Source organism: Moschus berezovskii, chromosome 21 (assembly GCF_049115385.1).
Source record: "Moschus berezovskii isolate FMDL1 chromosome 21, NW_MosBer_1.0, whole genome shotgun sequence".
Taxonomy (NCBI): domain Eukaryota; kingdom Metazoa; phylum Chordata; class Mammalia; order Artiodactyla; family Moschidae; genus Moschus; species Moschus berezovskii.
Window position 1 is genome coordinate 37,563,370 of NC_142480.1, and position 22,986 is coordinate 37,586,355.

General features: G+C 39.4%; 1 protein-coding gene across 28 annotated transcripts in view; it reads left to right on the forward strand.

The window, feature by feature from the left end:
* Window positions 1-22,986, forward strand: part of PEAK1 (pseudopodium enriched atypical kinase 1) — a 337,872-nt gene that overhangs the window by 95,072 nt on the left and 219,814 nt on the right. For 4 of the 28 annotated variants that reach the window (XM_055418088.2, XM_055418079.2, XM_088829553.1 and 1 more), the window contains one exon: window positions 22,333-22,404. The exons of the other annotated variants lie outside the window; for them this stretch is intronic. The gene's annotated coding sequence lies outside the window, so the exon portion shown is untranslated. The remainder of the gene's footprint in view (window positions 1-22,332; window positions 22,405-22,986) is intronic. 28 annotated transcript variants of the gene reach the window in all.

A 22,986-nucleotide genomic window follows, 5' to 3' on the forward strand; every position in this document is an offset into this window, starting at 1 on the left:
GAGTGTAAAAGAAATACAGACATGTTTTGAGTACATTAGAGCCAAGTTTGAGTTTTTATCTTATTGGCATAGGAATTTATAATGATTCATTGGGTTATTTCTTTATTTAGCTGAATGGTTTCAATTTAGATGTACCCTTTTCCCAACATTGATTTACTTAATTTAGAATAGTAATCTTATGAGTTCAGGGAATAGTTTAATTTAACATCCAAATATTTGATTTTATAGTTATTAAAAAATTATTAAGCTGTTCACCATTGTGTTGGTAATCATTTGGGAATACTTTTTAGTATAAAAATCTTTGGTTCTTATTTCTAAAATTTGGTTTCTTATTTTTGGCCTTAATGATATCATTAATTTCTGTGGAAAGCAGTAAGCCCTATCAGAAGTATTTGGATTTTTGTTGCATAGTTTGAAAGTTTACTTTAAATGATAGTTGAATTCATTATTATTGTGAAAAACATTCTTGAATGTAATTTGTTGTTAAATACATTTACTTGAGGCAAATAATCATAGCACCCATTGGGATTATTTTGCTTACTAAACAATTTCTGAGAATTTTCAAAATACAGTGTACATGAACTCGTTTTTCTTCTGTCTGCCTCTATCAAGAACTCATTTGTCACTGGTAATTTTTTAAATACATCCCAAATGACAAGCTGCTTCCTAAACAGAATAATATCAAGAATACAGACTGTGAATGATTCTATATTTTGGGGTAAATGAGATATCAGTTTCAGAACAATCTTACTGTCTTAGGGAGTTGTCTTTCTACCATTACTAGGCAATTGGATTGGGAGCCAAGAATGGTTTTTTTCTTTCTAGAGTGTCACCAGGAAATTTCTATGATGAGGGAAATTCCCTGTATTCAGACAGTGCTGTCATCAGATGGAAAGTACAAATTGAAATAGAGAAGGAGTCTAGTCCTGTGTTTCATTTATACCAGGAGGAAATGTAGATTAATTTTCATTCTAATGAAGTGGGTATAACTTTGTTTTGAAATGGTTCTGGCATTTATGTTTTTATTGGAAATACTTTGTGTCCTTCCTTTTATTTCTCTTAATTTAAAAGTTCTGTGTTTACTCATCTGTTTGAAAGATTGTCAAGACTAAAAGTAAGACCCAGAGTATTGTAGTTTTTTATCACAATAGAATAGTTGAAAGTGTTTGTCCCTTTATCAAAGTTAACAGGCCACTAATGATGAAGTTCATTATATCAGTCTCTAAAATCCGAAGATGCATCTGGGTGGGAGCAGGGCAGGGAAACAGGAGAAGGATGCTTAGATAGATGACTGAAATGGCTTAGCAAATGGGGAGATTCTCTCTCATATAGTCTGTGGAGAATATTTTGAGATCATATTTCTCTTAAAATTTAGAACATTTAATAGACAAATTTCTAACTGTGTACTATTAGATTTCTAAACTGTAGAAGTTAGATGCAGTCTATGGTTATAGTTTATTTTGGAAAAATTACAGTTATCTCTAGTTCTCTGTCCTATTTATACTATTATCTTCTATTTGTACCTATTTTTAAATCTGAATCCATTCTTCATAATGACTTCAGCTTCAAGTAACTTAACATTTATGTTGATTATATTCATATCAAAGAATCTTGGTCACTTAAAGGGAGAGAGATTTTAAAAGGCAGTGAGAAAGATGTGCAGGTGGATTTCCAGATCCCAATTAGAAAAATCATCTTTAATTTATACGCCAAGAAAATTTCATACGTATATGGTTGAAGGAAAATAGATCTAAAGTCCTCACGAACATCTTTTTAAAATCACTTCTAAAATAGAAAGGTGGGATTTCCGCTGGAGAACTTTAATTAGCCCAGAGAATGTACAGTTTACAAGGAGTTTAACTGCTTCTGGCTCTTCTGTGGCCCTGTCACTGCTCATTTATCCTCTCAATATAAAAGCACATGGCAACTCAGCTCCACCTGTTTGCTGTGGTCACACTAAGGCAAGGGTTTTCCAAATGTATTCTAGCTGGGGTATTTTTTTCTTTTTTTTTTCCATATTCAGATTTTACTCTACATAGAACTTAGGAACTGAATTCAGTTTAATATATCACTGCTCTGCACCAAATTGCCTTGTAAACTCTAATGGGACAAATATTTTGAGATTCTTCTACATGGATTATGGGTACAATGTTAGAAATTATTTTTAGCCAGTATGGAAAATACACTGTGGATCAGTTTAATAATGCCTTTACTCAGTAAACATTTGTTGAACTCATATTCCTTAGCCAGGTACTAGTAGTATAGACTCAAGTAAGATGTGATTCCTTTCCTCAAGGAGGTCATTGTCTGCCTCTGAAGTCTTAAATTTTGACACAAAGAAATAAGAGACTCAACTAGCTAGTCTCCTGGATGTGAAAAATAATGAACTGCAGAGGCAAAGCACAAGTTGTTGGATGTTGCTGTTCTATTTAGTCTAGAAAAACCTGGAAAATAAAATTCTAGTAAACAGTGGCGGGTTTTGCCATCATAGTTAAATGTTCGGTAAAGATTTCCCCAAGGCCTACTATGTGCAAGCATCATGCTCAACACTAGGGATAGAAAATGTATGAGATAAAATGTTTTATTCTAAATGAGGACAATGGAAGAGAAAGTTACATGTACAAATAATTACAGTATGATAGGAGTAGTCAGTTTATTACCAAATTTTTATTTATTAAACTGATTTATTAAATCAGTTTATTACCAAATGATTTTTCTTGGTTGCAATGACAGTAGGGAATAAGGAGAGTCTAAGATCAGGAAGTCAGAAGTCACTGCTGAAGAGGCAACCATTCTTACCTCAGAGAATCTTTCTAAAGATTGAAGAGTGAAGTCACTGCTGAAGAAGCAACCATTCTTACCTCAGAGAATCTTTCTAAAGCTTTTCTTGTTTTTATATCATGCATCAGCAATGTCAGTGACAATTACCAAGAGAAAAATCAAAATAAATCATAAAACACGACAATATTTTTGTTACAAAGATGCATTTTGGTTATCATAATAAAACCTCGTATTTTGGTCTTGCTTCGTAGTTGACCCTTTAAAAATGCTTTCTATTGGGAGCAACTTCCTATTTTGCAAATTAAAAAAATGAAGAAAGAAAGAATAAAGCACCATCTCTAGTGATACTGCTAAAAATGGCAATCAGTTTGCTTGGCTCTGATTGGGTACATCTGTAAATTTGGTGTTAGCAGGCCCAGAATGTTAGGACAGATTGTCTTGTGGAGTGGAATAGCTATTTGAGAGGATTTGATGATGGACTGTATTAGAAAACAGAGGTCTACAGGAGGTACACATTTGATATTTTTATTTCTCAGCTAGCTGAAGTGTTTGGTTTTACCTTTTCTTATTCTTTAAAACATCTTAAAAAACAGTGAAACTCTTCAAAGAACCTTTTATCTCTGTGCTTTAGGTCTGTTTATTAGCTGAAGTGTACTTTTCCTTTAGTATCATGAACTGCTCCTGAAGTCTAGGTATTCAACAAAGTTTTCCTGTCTGGCAGTGACAGCCAGTTTTGAGTCCCTTTGCTTTCTTTAATTTAGAATGTTTCAAAGTTAGTTATTAATAATAACTCTTCAATTGTCAGAGATAATAGTTTTAGTTACTAAGTATAAACTTAATTTTGCTATTTGAGATTTTCTTTTTTATACTCCTTTTGAAATTGAAGTGTTTTTAGAATACTCAAAAGATTCAAAGTCTTGAGCTTTATACTCAAGTGGTACTTGAGTATACTTTTTTTTGTTTGTTGTTAACTGTGTTTGGGGCAAACTGTTGCTCACTTTGCATGTGCTAAAATTTCACCTGTTGTAGGCCAAGAATAATTTCTCACCTTTTCTATAAGAAGAGTTTGAAAGGTAAGACTAATTTATTTGCAATGATAAAGTACCATTACTATTAGGTCATTAGATCAGAGTGGCTATTAAATTTCAAAGCATTATCATAGTGATTATGATTACTGTTGTAGCTGGAGACAGTCGTCTCTAGAACCTATTAGGCTGTTAGTCTTCTCAGTCTAGCACAAGGTTTGGCAAAGCTTTATTTTGAATTAAAATTTATAGTTTTGCCATTATTGAAGATTTTATAGACTATGGACTGCATTGTTAGGAGGTATCAGCACTGATTAACTGGCAATGACTACCCAGAGTATTGGTTAACAGTTTGGAGGCTTACAGGGGACATTTGGTGGAGAAGGCAATGGCAACACACTCCAGTACTCTTGCCTGGAAAATCCCATGGACGGAAGAGCCTGGTAGGCAGCAGTCCATGGGGTCACACAGAGTCGGACACAACTGAAGTGACTTAGCAGCAGCAGCAGCAAGGGACATTTGGAAAAGTGTGGTTAGTTTAGTTCCATCACTCAGTTGTGTCTAACTCTTTGCGACCCCATGGACTGAAGCATGCCAGGCCTCCCTGTCCATCACCAACTCCCAACTCATGTCATCACCAACTCAAACTCATGTCCACTGAGTCGGTGATGCCATCCAATCATGTCATCCTCTGTCATCCCCTTCTCCTCCTGCCTTCAGTCTTTACCAGCATCAAGGTCTTTTCCAGCAGGTCAGTTCTTCACATCAGGTGGCCAAAGTATTGGAGCTTCAGCTTCAGCATCAGTACTTCCAATGAATATTCAGAACTGATTTCCTTTAGATTGATTGGTTTGATCTCCTTGCAGTCCAAGGGACTCTCAAGAGTCTTCTTCAACACCACAGTTCAAAAGCATCAGTTCTTCGGTGCTCAGCTTTCTTTATGGACCAACTCTCACATCCATACATGACTACTGGAAAAATCATAGCTTTGATTAGACAGACCTTTGTTGGAAAATTAATGTCTCCACTTTTTAATATGCTGTCTAGATTACTCCTAGCTTTTCTTCCAAGGAGCAAACATCTTTTAATTTCATGGTTACAGTCACCATCTGCAGTGATTCTGGAGCCCAAGAAAAAAAGTCTGTCACTGTTTCCATTGTTTCCCCATCTATTTGCCATGAAGTGATGGAACTGGATGCCAAGATCTTAGTTTTTTGAATGTTGAGTTTTAAGCTTTTTCACTCTCCTTTTTCACTTTCATCAAAAGACTCTTTAGTTCTTCTTTACTTTGTGCCATAAGGGTGGTATCATCTGCATATTTGAGGTTATTGATATTTCTCCCTGCAATCTTGATTCCACCTTGTGCTTCATCCATCCCAACATCTCTCATGATGTACTCTGCATATAAGTTAAATAAGTAGAGTTAACAATTAGGCTTCCAGGGGACATTGGAAAGGAGTGGTATGATCTCATAATGTCTGATATGATCACACATTGGGAAGAGGAGTGGGATTTGTGTTACCTATCCCATATGTTAGTCAAATCTATAAATGGTGGCTTAGAGTAAATATTTGTGTGTGTATTTGTCACTCAGTCATGTCCAACTGTTTATGACCATGGAGTATAACCCCCAGGCTTCTCTATCTATGGAATTCTCCAAGCGAGACTGCGAGAGTGGGTTGCCATTCCCTTCTCCAGAGAATCTTCCCAATGCAGGACTCAAACCCTAGTCTTTTGCACTGTAGCAGATTCTTTACCATATGAGCCACCAGGGAAAACCCACTTAAAAACTAATATGAGTTATTCTTACCATATTCCTTAGAAACTCATCCTCTCTTTGTTGAAATACCTCCAATGAGGAACTCCCTGCCTGCTTGAGATCCCATTCTGTTCTTGCACAGCTCTGCAATGTCATATTTCTTCCAATCCAGTTATTGCTCTGTGTATTGAATATTCCTAAAAACCTGATACAAAGGGTTCCTGGCAAGGGCAAATTATGTGTTTTTTTTTTTAATCATTTATCAACCTTTTTTTTTTCACCCATTTTACAAACTTTTCATTTCAAATTGATTAGCATTCACAAGTTGTCAAACTAGTACAGAGTTCTTGTGTATTCTTCACCTAATTTTCCCCAATGGTAACTTCCTACAAAACTATAGTACTATAGCAAAACCAGGAAATTGATACCCATACAATCCATAAACCTTATTCAGATTTCATCAGTTTTACATGCATTTCTCTGTGTGTGTATCCAGTTGAGTGCAGTTTTGTCTTGTGTAGCTTTGTCTCACTACCACTGTGGCCCCAATATAGAACTGTTCCATAAGCACAAAGAGCTCCCTCATACTACCACTTTATAGCCACACCCAGTCCTCTCCACCATCCCTAGTCCTGGGCCAGCGCTAATCTGCTCTCCCCCTCTGAAATTTTGTTATTTCAAGAATTTTATGTAAATGGCATATAGTATATAACCTTTGAGACTGACTTTTCTCACCCAGCCTAATTCCCCTGAGGTTATATCCAAGTTGTCACATGCCGCACTGGTTAACCCAGTTTTTAAAATTTCTGTTGATGTCTTCTTAGGGCCACAATAAATATTTGTCTACATGTATGACATTTGAAATATTATAAAAGTAGTTAATTTAAACTTGTAGAGCTATTAAGGCTTCCCAAGTGGCGCTAGTGGTAAAAAAAAAAAAAAAAACCATCTGCTAATACAGGAGACATAAAATAATGTGAGTTCAAGTCCTGGGGTGGGAAGATCCCCTAGAAGAGGACATGGCAACCTACTCCAGTCTACTTGCCATGGAAATCTCATGAACAAAGGAACCTAATGGGCTACAGTCTATAAGGTTGCAAAGAGCCAACACAACTGAAACAACTTAACACACACACACGCACACATAGAGATAGCTGTTAAATTCAATTGTTGCACAGTTGTTGTTGTTCAGTTGCTCAGTCATGTCTGATTCTTTGTGACCCCATGGACTGCATCATGCCAGGCTTCCCTGTCCTGCACTATCTCCCAGAATTTGCTCAAATTCATGTCCATTGAGTTGGTGATACTAACTGTCTTGTCCTCTGCTGCCCCCTTCTCCTTTTGCCTTCAGTCGTTCCCAACATCAGGATCTTTTCCAATGAGTCGGCTCTATGCATCAGGTGCCAAATATTACAGCTTCAGCATTAGCCCTTCCAATGAATATTCAGGGTTGATTTCCTTTAGGATTGACTGGTTTGATCTTGAAGTCCAAGGGACTCTCAAGAGTCTTTTCCAGCACCACCATTAGAAAGCATCAGTTCTTTGGTGCTCAGTTTTCTTTATGGTCCAACTCTTACATGCATACATGACAACTGGAAAAACCATTGTTGGCAAAGTGATGTCTGTACTTTTTAAGAGGCCATCTAGGTTTGTCATCGGAGAAGGCAATGGCAAGCCACTCCAGTATTCTTGCCTAGAAAATCCCATGGATGGAGGAGCCTGGTAGGCTGCAGTCCGTGGGGTCGCTAAGGGTCGGACACGACTGAGCGACTTCACTTTCACACATTGGAGAAGGAAATGGCAACCCACTCCAGTGTTTTTGCCTGGAGAATCCCAGGGTCGGGGGAGCCTGGTGGGCTTCCGTCTATGGGGTCACACAGAGTCGGACACGACTGAAGTGACTTAGCAGCAGCAGCAGGTTTCTTTCCAAGGAGCAAGAGCCTTTTAATTTCATGGCTGTAGTCACTGTATGCAGTGATATTGGAGCCCAAGAATATAAAATCTGTTACACCGTACACATGAAATTTCAGCTTTCACTGTTTATTGTTAAACTGTTAAGGGCTAGTAAGGAGTGCATGACTGTCAGGAGACACCATTCCTCTGACAGTGTTTAACCAGCCCTAGTACCACATGTTCATATTTAACCTTTTATGCCACTTCTTCTGTGGCTAGGGGCTCTGTAGCTGAGTGGGTGATTATGTGGATGAAATGAGACATAGAACTCAAAATATAAAATTGTCCATTCCATAGCAAACAAAAATAAGTATGTAAGGTACAAATGTTAACGGTGGTTGTGTTTGGTATACAGAGATTGACAAGAGGTATAAGTTCTTAAAAAGGAACTTGTCTTTATTTTCCAACTTCTCCATAATGAATGCATTTTATCTTTGTTTTTCTACTTACAAAAATATGCATATTTATTAAAAATTGAAACATGACAGTTATATACATTAGAAATTGAAAATATACTTAAATTTCTCACCCAAAGTTGTCTGTTTATTTTTTATGTGCATTGAGTAAGCTTTAGTTATTGCTATTAAAAATTAAAATTTCCTGTGCACATTGTTGTGCATCTTTCTTTTTTACCAAGGTATCTTGAACATTTTTCCATATTTGTTCACATGATTTTAAAAGTTACTTTTCTGTGTTCATGTACTGTTCTTTCATTTATTTAGTCACTCTTCATTGAATGCCTGCTGTGCCCAAGGCACCATGCTGGGAAAATTGTGATGAATAATACATGAAACTTACATTTTAAAGGGAAGACAGACATTAATAATGATTAATTTCTCAATTGATTATTTGATTATGAATGTAATATGCACTAGGAAAAACCAGTATAGAAAGCCAAGTCCATGCCTGTCAGAGGGACTTAACCAGGTCTGGGAACCAAGGAGGATCTCCCAGATAATATAACTTTTGAGCTAAGATCTAAGGATGGCTATGTATGATAAGGACATGACTGATGAAGGAGTATGAGTAGACATTAGTGTATTTATCATTTAATTAAAAAGAAAAGCCATAAAACTATCGGATGTGTGAATACGCATGTTCATAGAGGAAAACAAAACTGGTTGAGTATATCTCAGAGTGTTAATACTGTGGTGGTATTACAGGTACCATTTTTTTTAACAAAATTTTTAAGAGAAGCATTACCTTTACTGAAAAATTGAGAAAATGGCATAGAGTTCCATGTACCCTACCTTCTATGACCAAAACACACACATACACACATGCACGCATGCACTTTTCCCCTATTAACATCTTACAATAGTATGGGACATTCGTTGCAATTAATAAACCAGTATTGATACATCATTATTAGCTAACCCAGTGTTTAGTCAGGTTTTCTTAATTTTGCCTAATATACTTTTTCTGTTTCAGGAGTCCATCCAGGGTTCCACATTATGTTTAGTTTTCACTTCTGACTGTCGGCTGCAGACAGTTTCTCAGACTTCATTTTCGATGTTCTTGACAGTTCTGAGGTTTACTGGTATTTTGTAGACTGTCCCTCAGTTCAGTTCAGTTCAGTCGCTCAGTCGTGTCCGACTCTCCGCGACCCCATGAATCACAGCACGCCAGGCCTCCCTGTCCATCACCAACTCCCAGAATACACTCAAACTCCTGTCCATCGAGTCGGTGATGCCATCCAGCCATCTCATTCTCTGTCGTCCCCTTCTCCTCCCGCCCCCAACCTTTCCCAGCATCAGAGTCTTTTCCAGTGAGTCAACTCGTCGCATGAGGTGGCCAAAGTATTGGAGTTTCAGCTTTAGCATCAGTCCCTCCAATGAACACCCAGGATTGATCTCCTTTAGAATGGACTGGTTGGATCTCCTTGCAGTATAAGGGACTCTCAAGAGTCTTCTCCATCACCACAGTTCAAAAGCATCGATTCTTCGGCGATCAGCTTTCTTCACAGTCCAACTCTCACATCCATACATGACCACGGGAAAAACCATAGCCTTGACTAGACGGACCTTTGTTGGCAAAGTGATGTCTCTGCTTTTTAATATACTATCAAGGTTGGTCATAACTTTCCTTCCAAGGAGCAAGCGTCTTTTAATTTCATGGCTGCAGTCAGCATCTGCAGTGATTTTGGAGCCCAAAATAATAAAGTCTGACACTGTTTCCACTGTTTTTCCATCTATTTCCCATGAAGTGATGGGACCAGATGCCATGATCTTTGTTTTCTGAATGTTGAGCTTCAAGCCAACCTTTTCACTCTCCTCTTTCACTTTCATCAAAAGGCTTTTGAGTTCTTCTTCACTTTCTGCCATAAGGGTGGTGTCATCTGCATATCTGAGGTTATTGATATTCCCTCAATTGGGATTTATCTGAGGTTTTTCTCATGATCTTACTGCAGTATGGGTTTTGGGGAGGAGACCACAGAGATAAAGTGCCATTCTTTTCACATCGTATCAAAAGTACATACTATCAATGTGATTCATTACTGTTGATGTTACCCTTGACCACCTGGCTGAAGCAGTGTTTGTCAGGTTTCTCCACAGTAAAGTTATTTTGCCCCTCTCCTTTCCATATACTGCTTTTTTACAAGGAAGTCTCTGTGCACAGCCTACACTTAGAGTTATGCTTTACTTCCTTGAGGGAAGAGTATCTACATGAACTACTTGGAATTCTAATGCAAGGAAGATTTATCTTTTCTCCTCCATTTGTTTACATATTCAATCATGAGTATGAACTCATGGAGGTGTATTTTATGCTTTGGGTTTTAATCTAATACTACTTTATTTTATTGCCCAAATTGTTCAAGCTTTGAACCATTAAATTGGCTTTCAGTTGCCTCTTGTGTGCCCCTTGGACATAGCCCCATTAACACAGTTTTGTTTATTTTCTAAGCACTTCCTTATTTTATGACACTGCAAGATGTTTCAGGCATTCTTGTGTATTTTCTTTCACAGGCTTAGAATCAGCCATTTTTCCAACGACGCATGCTTCCTTTTATTGGAGACTGGTGTTAGAAACCAGGTTTGGGGTGCTATCTTAGTTTTCTCTTAATATTTTTTTCCCGACTCTGGTTTTCTCTTTATCTATTTTTTTTTGCCCTTAAAAACTTTGATAAAATAAGTATGAATTCTACCATGGCCAATTTAGATTGGCTCATTAAATTTCTGTTTCCAACTACCTTCTCCCTCCTTTCCTTCTCCTTTAGACATCTTTCAACCAGGGTTTGCCATGTGACACAGCACTGGACAGGGAGATATAAGTACAAACATCCTGGGAAGGACTTTGCAAAACTGAAGCTCAGAACCTGAAGGGAGATATCTTTGGGCCCTTCAGCCTTCTTGCTGTCAGGAAAATGGAACCAATGCCTGGGTGTTGAGCATGAACATGAAAGCAAATGCTAGGGAATGCAATAGAAGGAGAAGGAACCTTGTTCTATGATGTCATGGCTGACTTAGGGTTGAACCATCCCTGGTCTGCCTAGCTCCAGACTACTTGTTACCTGAAAGAAAATAAACTCCTATGTGTTTACCCTGTCATCATTTGGTTTGCCTGTAATTGCTACAGCTAAGCACACAGTCTTAACCGATTCACATATCAACTTGGTTGACAAAATTATTATTTATTCAAGGCATATTTGTTGGGAACACCTACCACATGTAAGCCCCCATATATGGGGTGAAAAGAGAGGAGTTCTGTTGACATTATCCCTGTTCCCACTGAACCCAAGTTTAATAATGGTATGTAGAATAGGATAATTATACCAGTAACTGATGAAAGGCAGAATATAGTAATATTTGTTATTTACTTGGTCACAGTTACTCAGTCACTTTAATTTATCTTAATTCTCTTCCTTGTATCTGCAAATGGTTTCACAGTTTACCTAGTTCCAAGACAGAAACAAGGAGAGTCCTAGTCTCTTCCTTTTCTCTAACTCTCCATACCCATTTGGTAACCACAGACTGTTTTCTTACCTTTTAAATATTTTTTGTCCCATTTTTTAAATTCCTTTGCTCATCTATTAGTTCTGAACCTCATAAATTTCTGTCACACATGTCATTATGACCCGTCATACCTAGTTTCCTTGTCCCCAGTTCACTTTGCAGTAGGGGTGGACGTGGCCCAGTGGGTGAGCTTTGTCCAGTTAGAGGCGGGAAAGCTACTATGGGGGTACCACTGAGAGGGAGAGGGAGGCCAAGAAGCACCAGCATTTGTCCTCCTGCTGTCAGTAGAAGAAATGGCCCTGTAGGTGGTAATGAAGCTCCCTGCACTCCTGGCCTGCCAATTCCTACCAAGCTGTCCCCGAGAGTTGGCTGCATGCCCATTTGAACAGGTGGGCCAGCTAGGGCTGCCCCACTAGAATCCAGGATTTGACACACACACACACACACACCCATGGCCCCTTCACCCTAGTACAGGGAACATTCAGTGCCCCATTCTGGGACCAGAGATGCTGGCCTCCATCCACCCACACGCCAGACATATGCTAGTGGACAGTGCAAACCTCAGCTTGGCTGCAGTCCAGGTCCCTGCAGTGCCCTCCCAGGTAGTAACAGGGGCAGGGCAGGCTGCATCCCTTTGTGTGTGACCATTGGCGTGAGACCCTTAGTGGGGTGGCTAGAGGTCCTGCTCTAACAACCAGGATTCAGGGTGATCCTCCCAGTAGAGTGTGGTAAGAGCCGGATCTCGGCCTTCTCCTCAGGGCTGGTGAGTGAAGCAGGGGTCCAGGACAGGCTGAGGGCTCTGTGGGCACCAAGGCTGCCCACTGGCTGGACCCAGGCCTTGGAGCATCAATAAACCTCTCCCCTACCCCCACCTGTGTGACTTAATGGCAGCAGTAGTCTCCATGGGTCACAGGCAGTTCCATGGAGGCTTCAGCAACTGCCATATGGACACTGCCATTGAGGTAACAGCTTCAACCAGCTTCACTCTTTCCAAAAAAGTTTCAAAAATTGGTATAGCTTAGATCAGTTGTCTACCCCTAAGAGGTGGACAGAAGTCAGATGTAAGTTGCAAGGACATTGCATATCATTACTTCAGGTCCACCTCTGTGGTTGGGGATATTCACAAAGAAGGGTAATTGTTGTAAGTTGAGAATTAACCTGATTGGTGTTTGCTTCCTTACCCTTTCTTGTCAGAACAGAAAACAACATTTGTTTGGGTGGTGCTTAACAGGAACATTATGACCTGACCTCAAGAACAAAGGCTCTGACACCAAGAAGTTTGCAACAACTCACCACACCCCTCCCTCACCTTGCCTATAAAAGGGCTTTGTGGCCCACTTTCAGGAAGTTCCGGAGTTTTTAAGGCAGGAGCCGCCCATCTCCTTGCCTGGCTCTGCAGTAAACTCTTCTCTGTTCCAAACGCTGATGTTTTGGTATTGTTTGGCTTCAGTGTGCACTGGACACATGAACTTGGGTTCAGTAACAGTTTCTCCTCACACCACTGGCAGAGGAATCTTTCCAAAAGGCACATGAAATCTTGTTTCTGTCTTCAGTAAAATCATTTGTACAGTCTCTAGGGTAAATTTCAAAATTTTTTTCCCCTTGAAAGCCCTTTGGGATCTGACTTTGCCTGGCTGTCCATTTTCATCTTATGGCAGTGACCCAAACACAAAGGACACACCACCCACTGACTTCATCGTACACGTGTGACTAGTTCTATCTTTAGTTTTCTTTGTATCTCAGAACATTCGTTCAAGCAGGAATTCTCATTATCTTTAATGCAGTCCCCGGTTCAATCCCTGGGTTGGGAAGATCTCCTGGAGAAGGAAATGGCAACCCACTCCAGTATTCTTCCTTGGAAAATCCCATGGATGGAGGCCCATGGGGTTGCAAAGAGTCGGACACGACTGAGCGACTTCACTTTCACTTTCTTTCTTTAATGCCTTTAGTTCTTTAGTTCTCAGAGCTGATGTTTTAGAAGACCTTCTCTAATTCTCTCCCATCCCTCTCAAAAATCCCTGCTCAACCTCTGCTATCACATTACTGGCTGTTATACTTGAAATACCTCTTGAATTTATCTGCTTTCCATCACCATTACCACCACTTTGTTCTAGACTACCATCATCATAACCTATTTCAGTGTTCTCTTAGATCAACTTTGGAAATTTGTAAAATAACATTCTTTGCCCAGTATCCAGTGATTTTTTCAGACTCCATATCTTATCATTATAGCCATGTGCTTAAAACTCCTTCCCTGATTTCCTAATGATCTAAGCTACGAAGTAAATCCTAATGTCTCCTGTAATGTACTGTATAGACTGGTTTCTGCAAACCTACTTCTCTAGCCTCACTTGTTTTCATTCTTTAATGTACTTTGCTCCCTTTCATCTTAGGGTCACACATGTCATTCTCTTATCTGAAACATTTGTCACTTAGATCTCAGCCTTCCAATCTCAATACTTTCTCAGGATATCTCCACCTAGCTCTATGTCAGATTCCTTTGTTATGTGTTTCACTTACTCTGCCTTTTGCACAGACTTGTAGAATTGAGCAAGGTGGACAGCATATAGTTGCATTTAATTTTCAACAGTGATTATAGTTCCTTCCTTTATTCTGCATCCACCCTTCTAGAAACCTTCATTCCTTCTGTACAAACTACTCATTTCCTTTGTGTTGCGTCTGGACTTCATGATCAATTCCTTAAATATGGCTCTTGTCGGAACTCGAGGTTCTTTTGCAGCTCTTTTATAGCCTGATCCATTTTTCTCTTCAATTTTTTACTTTTGGTTTATTCTGTTTTTCATGTTTTGGTAAGAAACTCATAAAGAAAGTTAGCAGTTGTTTGCTTGGTTCAGAGTAATATAAGCTCTACTTAAATGGGTACTGTGAACAAGCTAGAGACATTACAAGGATGACTCAGCCTGCATTCTGTTTCTCACTACGGTGACCCCCAGTACAGTTAGAACTTTGTGTGATTTCATGAACTGCTGTCAGCCATTCAGATTTGATCATGATTTAAATGTATATTGCAAAATCATGGACTCAAGAGTTGAAAGAGGCTTTAGGGGTCATTTATGGCTGGATGGCATCACCAACTCAATGGACATGAGTTTTGAGTGAACTCCGGGAGTTGGTGATGGACAGGGAGGCCTGGCGTGCTGTGATTCATGGGGTCGCGGAGAGTCGGACACGACTGAGCGACTGAACTGAACTGAACTGAGGGGTCATTTAGTTTTAGACCAACCACCTCTCCATTCAATGTCATTTGATTTCTCAGTGTTCTTTCCTACCCATGTACAAGACATTGTCTTTTATACAGTGAACTGAAACCTGCCTCAGTTACCATCCACCAGCTTTACTTCTTAGCAGTGTTTGTGGTGTGACAACTCATGTATCTGAAGACAGCCATCATGTCCTCTGTAAGTAGTTTTTCTCCAGAAACAATAGCCCCAGTTCCTCTTGTATCATGGCTTTAAAATTCTTTTATCATCTTATTTGAATTTATAAAATTTTTATTTTTGAGTGTTTTAGATTATTTACTACTCTATCCACTTCCCATTTGGAGAAGGAACTGGCTACCCACTCCATTATTCTTGCCTGGGGAATCCCATGGACAGAGGAGCCTAGCGGGCTACAGTCCACAGGGTTGCAAAGAATCAGATACAACTGAGTGACTAACTTTCCACTTCCCATTAGTGTAAATAATAAAGGTGATTGCAAATAAAACACATTGATAGGTATTTATGGCAAATGCAAAATATGCAAATGGAAATGAGAGAACCTACGAAATACAATTTGGTGTTCAGCTTACAGATCAGAAAAAAACTCTTTATCCAAACTTCTTTTGGTGGGTTAAATGGGGAGTGGAGACAGAGAACATTTGAGTGATAGAAACTGGTATAGGTGATGATTTGTCTGATGTATGATCACTTCTTTAGCTACCGTTATATTTGCATATCATCATCATTTTCAATCTGTGATCAGTTGCTCAGTTTCGTAAGTACAGTGTATCCAACATTTTACCACACCAGGCATGTAGACTGTTGTTTTTCTAGGACTGAAAAGGTGTGTGTACGAGGGAGTTGTTTGTTTGTTTGTTTCCCTTGCTGAAAAACTCCCTTTCTATCATGAATTATAACTTGTGGCAGCCTTAACATGTCATTCCTCCTGTCTGTGGATCCAGAGATATGGATTTACCAGTTGCTGCCTGAGTTAGGAGCATCAAAAGTAGGGTGGCAACTGAACTTCCTGTGAATTGTGCAGCCCTGAGGATAATTTGTCAGGGATTTCTCTTTAACTTTTCCTTTGTCTTACTCTAGGATAAAACCCCCACAGATGAGAGAATACACATTCACCTTGGTAATGATACAAACTTGCACCTTTCTGGTCTTTTGCCACTCAAGTGCTAAAATATTACTATCAGTGAAAATTATAAAATGATTTTATAGCTATTTATTTTATTTCTAGCAAAAATTGGGGAACATTCTCCTCCTATTACATGATGTTTGTGTTTTTACTTGTACCCCTAATCTCAGACATTTCAAACAGAATTGATATCTTTCTTAAGTGGTCATGTATGGATGTGAGAGTTGGACTGTGAAGAAAGCTGAGCGCCGAAGAATTGATGCTTTTGAACTGTGGTGCTGGAGAAGACTCTTGAGAGTCCCTTGTACTGCAAGGAGATCCAACCAGTCCATTCTAAAGGAGATCAATCCTGAGTGTTCATTGGAAGGACTGATACTAAAGCTGAAACTCCAATACTTTGTCCACTTCATGTGACGAGCTGACTCACTGGAAAAGAGTCTGATGCTGGGAAGAATTGGGGGCGGGAGGAGAAGGGGACGACAGAGAATGAGATGGCTGGATGGCATCACCGACTTGATGGACATGAGTTTGAGTGAACTCCGGGATTTGGTGATGGACAGGGAGGGCTGGCGTGCTGTGATTCATGGGGTCGCAAAGGGTCGGACACGACTGAGTGACTGAACTGAACTGTAGTTTTTTTTGGATGATTTTTTGGTTTTGATTTTTAAACAGTAAAACTTTTATATGATATCATCTCATTGACTGGACTTTGAGCAGAAGTTTCAGTGTTAATAGCATCTCCTCCAGTAATTCAGCTTTTTTTTTCATCTCTCTCATTCTAATATTTGTTGAGTTGTATATGATCAGAAAAGGTCCTTGTGTAACATAAACAGGCATTTAATTAAGGGGTAATGTCTATGGTATCAGGGTATGTGTAGTGAAACAGAGATGCTTAATCAGCCACAAAATCTATAAACTGCTTCGTAAACTTCAGTGTCATAAATATTATTACTGTTTTAGGACCTCAGAAAAGCAGTGAAATATCAAAACTGATTTTCTTATCTACTGTTAAAGTAGTAAAGGTATTCCTTTTAATAGAAGTTTGTCATGATGCTAATATTTGATAAAAGCATACACACTTGAAATTTTTAAGAAGGGATTTAAATACAAATGAGGGGTATGTTGAAAATGAAGCAGGAAGAAAAAGGTTTTATCTCCAAAGCCTGAAATTATATTGAGGAATAAGTCACATAATATTGCCATGTATTTGTTGAACACCTACTGTGGGGCTTGGGCTAATGGATAGTTTGTATATGTTATCTTTAATCTTTACAGCAATCTTATAAACTACATTGATTCCAATTTTAGAATGAGGACATAGAAGTACAAAGACATTGTCACACAGGTGTGTCTGATTATACCTGTACTCTCCATTACTTCAAACTGTTTTTTAGATGAAAGCTTATATTAAAATAGTTACTTTTTAACTTTAATTCTGCTAAATACCCAATAGTATACCCTAGAAGTTAAAAGCTGTGCAGTGTTAATTCTTAAACTTTTAACTTTTTATTGTTCCATATTCAACATTTATTAAGCAGCTACTATTTTCCTAACACTTGGTAAGCATTATGAGAACTGTAACCAAGTAAGAAGACTCAGTCTTCCCCCCTCAGAGTTTAGAAATGGATAAATAGTTCATAGACATTCTAGGAATCAGTGAATTAAATGGACTGGAATGGGTGAATTTAACTCAGATGACCATTATATCTACTACTGTGGGCAGGAATCCCTTAGAAGAAATGGAGTAGCCATCATGGTCAACAAGAGTCCGAAATGCAGTACTTGGATGCAATCTTAAAAACGACAGAATGATTTCTGTTCATTTCCGAGGCAAACCATTCAATATCACAGTAATCCAAGCCTATGCCCCAACCAGTAATGCTGAAGAAGCCGAAGTTGAAAGGTTCTATGAAGACCTACAAGACCTTTCAGAACTAACACCCAAAAAAGATGTCCTTTTCATTATAGGGGACTGGAATGCAAAAGTAGGAAGTCAAGAAACCCCTGGAGTAACAGGCAAATTTGGCCTTGGAGCACGGAATGAAGCAGGGCAAAGGCTAATAGAGTTTTGTCAAGAGAACGCACTGGTCATAGCAAACACCCTTTTCAACAACACAAGAGAAGACTCTACACATGGACATCACCAGATGGTCAACACCGAAATCAGATTGATTATATTCTTTGCAGCCAAAGATGGAGAAGCTGTATACAGTTAGCAAAAACAAGACCAGGAGCTGACTGTGGCTCAGATCATGAACTCCTTATTGCCAAATTCAGACTTAAATTGAAGAAAGCAGGGAAAACCACTAGACCATTCAGATATGACCTAAATCAAGTCCCTTACGATTATACAGTGGAAGTGAGAAATAGATTTAAGCGACTAGATCTGATAGATAGAGTGCCTGATGAACTCTGGACGGAGGTTCATGACATTGTACAGGAGACAGGGACCAAGACCATCCCCATGGAAAAGAAATGCAAAAAAGCAAAATGGCTGTCTGAGGAGGCCTTACAAATAGCTGTGAAAAGAAGAGAAGCGAAAAGCAAAGGAGAAAAGGAAAGATATAAGCATCTGAATGCAGAGTTCCGAAGAATAGCAAGGAGAGATAAAACCTTCCTCAGTGATCAATGCAAAGAAATAGAGGAAAACAACAGAATAGGAAAAACAAGAAATCTCTTCAAGAAAATTAGAGATATCAAGGGACCATTTCATGCAAAGATGGGCTCGATAAAGGACAGAAATGGTATGGACCTAAGAGAAGCAGAAGATATTAAGAAGAGGTGGCAAGAATACACAGAAGAACTGTACAAAAAAGATCTTCACGACCAAGATAGTCACCATAACGTGATCACTGACCTAGAGCCAGATATCTTGGAATGTGAAGTCAAGTGGGCCTTAGAAAGCATCACTACGAACAAAGCTAGTGGAGGTGATGGAATTCCAGTTGAGCTATTTCAAATCCTGAAAGATGATGCTGTGAAAGTGCTGCACTCAATATGCCAGCAAATTTGAAAAACTCGGCAGTGGCCACAGGACTGGAAAAGGTCAGTCTTCATCCCAATGCCAAAGAATGCTCAAACTATCACACAGTTGCACTCATCTCACACGCTAGTAAAGTCATGCTCAAAATTCTCCAAGCCTGGCTTCAGCAATATGTGAAGCATGAACTCCCAGATGTTCAAGCAGGTTTTAGAAAAGGCAGTGGCACCAGAGATCAAATTGCCAACATCCGCTGGATCATGGAGAAAGCATGAGAGTTTCAGAAAAACATCTATTTCTGCTTCATTGACTCTGCCAAAGCGTTTGACTGTGTGGATCACAATAAACTGTGGACAATTCTGAAAAAGATGGGAATCCCAGACCACCTGACCTGCCTCTTGAGAAACCTGTATGCAGGTCAGGAAGCAACAGTCAGAACTGTACATGGAACAGACTGGTTCCAAATAGGAAAAGGAGTACGTCAAGGCTGTACATTGTCACCTTGCTTATTTAACTTATATTCAGAGTACATCATGAGGAACGCTGGGCTGGAAGAAGCACAAGCTGGAATCAAGATTGCTGGGAGAAATATCAATAACCTCAGATACGCAGATGACACTACCCTTATGGCAGAAAGTGAAGAGGAACTCAAAAGCCTCTTGATGAAAGTGAAAGAGGAGAGTGAAAAGGTTGGCTTGAAGCTCAACATTCAGAAAACAAAGATCATGGCATCTGGTCCCATCACTTCATGGGAAATAGATGGAAAAACAGTGGAAACAGTGTCAGACTTTATTTTTTTGGGCTCCAAAATCACTGCAGATGCTGATTGCAGCCATGAAATTAAAAGACGCTTACTCCTTGGAAGGAAAGTTACGACCAACCTAGATAGTATATTAAAAAGCAGAGACATTACTTTGCCAACCAAGGTCCGTCTAGTCAAGGCCATGGTTTTTCCTGTGGTCATGTATGGATGTGAGAATTGGACTGTGAAGAAAGCTGAGTGCCGAAGAATTGATGCTTTTGAACTGTGGTGTTGGAGAAGACTCTTGAGAGTCCCTTATACTGTAAGGAGATCCAACCAGTCCGTTCTAAAGGAGATCAATCCTGGGTGTTCATTAGAAGGACTGATGCTAAAGCTGAAACTGCAATACTTTGGCCATCTCATGTGACGAGTTGACTCACTGGAAAAGATTCTGATGCTGGGAAAGGTTGGGGGTGGGAGGAGTAGGGGACGACAGAGAATGAGATGGCTGGATGGCATCACTGACTCTGTGGACATGAGTTTGAGTGAACTCCGGGATTTGGTTATGGACAGGGAGGCCTGGCGTGCTGTGATTCGTGGGGTCGTGGAGAGTCGGACACGACTGAGCGACTGAACTGAACTGAACTGATATACACAGAATTTCAAGGAATCAAAGGGAGCAAGGTTCTTTCCTTCATTGTTTTGTGACTGTTTGCTTGACCCCTCCAAATTATTCGTCTTGAGGAAGGAGCTCCTAGTTTTGTTAAAATTCCTTGATAGACAGGAAATGGTGTGCAGTGAGAACCTGGAGAGGTAATTAAGACCTTCTCAAGCAGCAAAGTTTAGTTTGTCTGTTTGTTTTCTATCTACTTATACTCTCACCAGCAGAGTAGGAGTAAATTTATTTCCCCACATGGGTTACAATGAAGTTTGTTTTCTTTTTCTTTTTAAAACTTTATTTCAACATAACTATACTTACAGAACTGGAGAAGGGAATGGCAAACCACTTCAGTATACTTGCCTTGAGAACCCCATGAAATATACTCATGGGTTAATAGAATGCAATTTGACTTAACCAACACAATTGGGATCTAAAACCTGGTACATGGTTTGCTTCAAAGGAAAAAAGGATTTAGTCGTAATTCAGATTTAACAAATTATCTGGTTCTTGGTTTGAGTAGATTTGGAATCTACACGTAATATTAACTAGATGAGATAGCTTTTATATTTTTCACATGTATTCAGCAGACTTGAGCTACAGACTGTGGACCCAGGATCCTGTATGAATCCTGACCATGTTAAGAACAGGGCAAATCCTGACATTATGTACAGAGTTCTGCCTCCCACCCTCCCCTCCCCCAGCTCCTGCTCTGTGGCGATGAATTTTTTTTAAACTGGAAGACAGTCGCTTTACAGTGTTGTGTTAGTTTCTGCTGTGCAGAAGTATCAATCAGCTGTAAGTATATATGTATCCCCTCCCTTGTGAACCTCCCTCACACCCCTTCCATCCCGCTCCTCTAGGTTGTCGCAGAGCACTGCGCTAAGCTCCCTATGTTATACAGCAGCTTCCCACTGGCTGGCCTCCCTGGTAACTCAGCTGGTAAAGAATTGCCTGCAATGCAGGAGATCCCGGTTTTTTTTCTGGATCAGGAAGATCCTATGGAGATGTGATGAGCTAGGCTACCCACTTCAATATACTTGGGCTTCCCTGGTGGTTCATACAGTAAAGAATCGAGACCTGGGTTTGGTCCCTGGGTTGGAAAGTTTCCCTGGAGAAAAGTATTCTTGCCTGGAGAATTCCATAGATGGCAGGCTGTAGTCCATGGGGTCGGAAAGAGTCTGACTTTTGCTTTCACTTTCCCACTAGCTATCTATTTTACACATGGCTGCTGTCTATGGGGTCACACAGAGTTGGACACGACTGAAGCGACTTAGGAGCAGCAGCAGTGTATACATGTCAGTTGCTACTCTCTCAATTCATGCCACCTTCTCCTTCCCCCACTGTGTCTACAAGTCCATTTCTGTTTCTGCATCTCTATTCCAAGCAAGAGAGATTTTACAGAAAGTTTGTTGTTTTTGAGCCAAGACAAAGGAAACCTGGTTAGTACCAAATCTAAAGTGAAAGTGAAGTCGCTCAGTCATGTCCGACTCTTTGCAACCCCGTGGACTGTAGCCTACCAGGCTCCTCTGTCCATGGGATTCTCCAGGCAAGAGTACTGGAGTGGGTTGCCATTTCCTTCTCCAGGGGATCTTCCCAACCCAGGGGTTGAACCCGGGTCTCCCGCAATGGAGGCAGACTCTGTAACCTCTGAGCCACCAGGGAAGCCCCACCAAATCGAAAGGAAAGCTTTTGTTAAGATTCTCACATTTTATTAATCCAAATATTTATATCTATCAATTACTTATACTATTCTTATTTTATGATTTACTGTGACTCTGTTGATCATTTATTCCAGTAATGTTTTCAAAAGGACCCCGCATTCTTTGTAAAAATATCAGCAATAGAATAAAAAGTTTAGATTATTGATACTTAAGAAAATTTACCAGTCATTGTGTCCAGTCCCCTCATTTTGCACACAAAGAAGCCAAGGCCCAAATAAGCTGTGATGTGCTTAATGTCAGGTACTGTAAGCATCAGACCTGGGACTTGGTTTGGCTTATAGTCGTAGTTTCCATCCTTAAGGTCTTGTTGAAAAATGCATGAAGGTTAGTAGTGGTTTAATACTTTAAAATTGTTTATATATTTTTTTTATTGTTTTTCTTCATTGGCTTAGGGAGAGAAGTAATTGAAGAAACATGAAGTAATGGAACTATTCATGATGGAATATGGACAATAATTTATTTAGGTAAAGCATGTGGACCCTTTACTTCAGAAAGTTCATCTTTCTAAAGTGGTGTCATTTAATTTCTGAAGATGGTTATGTACATGCCATCTTTATAGTATATTAATATAGTGTGACAGTGGTGAATTGACTAAAAAGCCTTATTGTGGGAGGTAATAGTGGCAATAGAACTTGTAAACTCAGATTTATTCACACATTCTTTCTTTAACTGGCCTTTTAACTGAAGTGAAATTGATGGGAAAAGCATGAAGTTATAGAGTTTGAAATTGGGTTGCTTTTGGTTGACTGTGATTATCATAATGTATTTCACCTTTGAAACTGAGCGTTAGCTGACAGAGGAAGTCAGCTAAGACATAAGAAAACGCCAGAGAGACAAAATAACCTTCAGCTAGTCTATAAAAAAGAGTGATTAAGCAGTTCAAAATGTAAATGCCAAATTCTATCACACAGCCATTTCCTGGGATTTTAAACGATCATAACTATTCTTTTTCTGAATCCGGGTGCACTTCAGTTCTGAATGGCATAAGAAAGTATTCGGGGTCTACTGTCAGCTTCCTTCTAGATGCCTTACCCAGGAGATAGAAT